Source organism: Sinocyclocheilus anshuiensis, unplaced genomic scaffold (assembly GCF_001515605.1).
Source record: "Sinocyclocheilus anshuiensis isolate Anshui unplaced genomic scaffold, SAMN03320099.WGS_v1.1 scaffold579, whole genome shotgun sequence".
NCBI lineage: Eukaryota > Metazoa > Chordata > Actinopteri > Cypriniformes > Cyprinidae > Sinocyclocheilus > Sinocyclocheilus anshuiensis.
In genome coordinates this window covers 2,724,633-2,727,206 of record NW_015551075.1, presented here as the reverse complement: position 1 = coordinate 2,727,206, position 2,574 = coordinate 2,724,633, and the positions used below count along the sequence as shown (strand labels likewise).

The following is a 2,574-nucleotide window of genomic DNA, read 5'->3' as shown; positions in this document are numbered from 1 at the left end:
CTTTTGCTGGTTTATGCTGGTCCTTTGCTGGTTTATGCTGGTCATGTGCTGGCAAAGGACCGGCATAAACCAGCAAAAGGACCAGCTTAAACCAGCAAAGAACCAGTTTAAACCAGCAAATAACCAGTTTAAACCAGCAAAGGACCAGCTTAAACCAGCAAAGAACCAGTTTAAATCAGCAAAGAACCAGTTTAAACCAGCATAAACCAGCAAAGCAGCAAAGGACCAGTTTAAACCAGCAAAGGACCAGCTTAAACCAGCATCCCAGCGTCAAAACATACCTAACCAGCATATGCTGTTTTTTTCAACAGGGATTAGAACTGAACTAGCTATTAGCTACGTATAATTACTTATTAATAGGTACACAAAAACAAAAAGTGTGCGTATATAATATATGTGTATAACACTTTTTTTTTTTTAATAAACTTTTTTTATTATTTTACAAGCCGTTTTTATGTGTGTACTGTATTTACCCATTATAAGACAGAAATGAACAAGGTCACATTCGGTTTAATAAAGATTCGAAAATATAACCCAGACGTTCAAATGTTACAACAAAAACTCTTCCATAACAATGAATAAATTAATTGTTTATCGTCTGAAGGCGATGGCGTTGTGACGTCACCGAAGGTTTCTTCTACATGTCAGTCAATGGTTACAACAACAACATTATATTTCTTGATTAATCGTATTCTTAAACAAATAAAACAGGCAAACAGGCATTCTTAAATAGATCGACTATGCAAAACCAAAACTCCGAATATTCTATTGTCGACACTTGAAATTGTGTAAATTCTCACCTCAGGTGTGTCTGGCGCAGCGAAACGTACCTGTCAGGACGACCGGAGCACCTAATTCTCCATTACAACAAAGCGACGAGAGGGAAAGAGCGCGTCGAAACTGTAAATACCGGAGACAGTGAGACAAGCGAGGCCACAGACGAGCTCTTGTGATGACAGCAGCGGCGAAAGAGCTGAAACCAGGAAGACAGTCCGGCAGGCAGGACGCAGACTCACTGCATTCAACTGGATTAAACCGCGTACGCACGGCAACACCTGCTCTATACAGATATGATTTAATAAAACCTGTCTTCTATGAATTTACGTATACATTTACATTTATAATAGGTTACAATTATTTTAATATTACAAATATTAATTATAAATAATACAACATTAAAAGCACGTTAAACATGAAAGTAGACATGCAATAACTCACAAACATAATTAAGAAGCTTTTATATATGTTGCATTGGGACAATATGCCCTGCAGTAGGGTATACCGTCACAAAAGTCCAATGAGTTCAATGATCTGTATGGTTTCTCTCTCTCTCTGCAAGGTATGTGCATATACAGGCAAAGTGAATAAGAAATGCTCACATAGAAATCAGGATATAAATTATCTAACTGTCATGATTTAATATTTTGGACAGTGATGATTCATTTAGGTTTTTTTTTTCAGTGAGCACGTTTTTGGGGATTACACACATTTTGTGATGTAATGTTGTACAAACTGAGGGAAGTCGTCTGGAAGTCCATTTTTTTGCTACAAAACAGGCAATGGCTAAAATATTTAGTTCTCCTTTCATTTTTTCGAGTCACATTTTAAACTGGTCGAGTCAGTCAGCACATGGTTCAACATTTCTCAATCAAATACATCCTTTATGTAGCGTAGTAGACAAATCTCCCTTTTGAAGTCAATGCACGCAACACTTCAACCTCAACAGTCAACAGGGTGCTAGACCTTTTTAGAAAAACAGTTCCAAGTAGAAACCTTTCAAAAGTGTCATGTACCTTTGTCAAGAACATCTCAACATCTAAAAACAACAACAAAAAAAACCTACTAAAGCTTTCAGCATGGCTGTGGACTATAAGATTTGATCTGACCTACAGGAAATACAACAAAGAGTTCACAAAGGAAAATGCTGAAGTTTGCATAGATTTTTATTTTTTTTGTATAATCTATAATTCGCATATTGACATCAATTAAATAAAAAGAAAAAAAAAAGACCAAAATAATCTTTAAATTACATGTAAATGACAATGCACCATTGATAGTACAAAAATAGGCCTTATTTTTTATATAGTTGTCCCGTCTCAGGTAGTCAAACAAATGATTGGTGTTTTCTACTTGGGGATCTACATGCATCAGTTGACTCTTCAAATAAAGGTGAAAATAATCCTATGATTCCAGAAGGTTCTCACTTGAGCCTGAACACACACACACACACACGAGCCCTTAAAGCGCAATGCAATCATCGCACCATCAGGGTGAAAACCTATTGTGTGTGGCCTTTGCAAAAACTACAGCCACGACACGAGTTTAGACCACAACCACTAAAATGTCATTCAACAGCCACTCGAAGCATTTTTATGAACGTGTATGGCCAAATCAATTATCTAATTCAAAACCGACGCTAATCCAATTTTCATCCTGTGCTCCTTGGTCATGCCTTCACACTTTTTAAGGCTTTCATCATCACTGCAGGGGGAAGAACAGCTATTTTACAGTTTAGCGCAGGGGTCTCCAAACTCGGTCCTGGAGGGCCGGTGTCCTTCAGAGTTTAGCTCCAAC

General features: G+C 37.4%; 1 protein-coding gene across 1 annotated transcript in view; it reads right to left on the bottom strand.

Annotated features, from left to right (window-relative positions):
* Window positions 1-1,160, bottom strand: part of LOC107662326 (tyrosine-protein kinase Fes/Fps-like) — a 25,715-nt gene extending 24,555 nt beyond the window's left edge. Inside the window, exon 1 of the mRNA XM_016452312.1 lies at window positions 831-1,160. The gene's annotated coding sequence lies outside the window, so the exon portion shown is untranslated. The remainder of the gene's footprint in view (window positions 1-830) is intronic.
* Window positions 1,161-2,574: the final 1,414 nt, after the last annotated feature.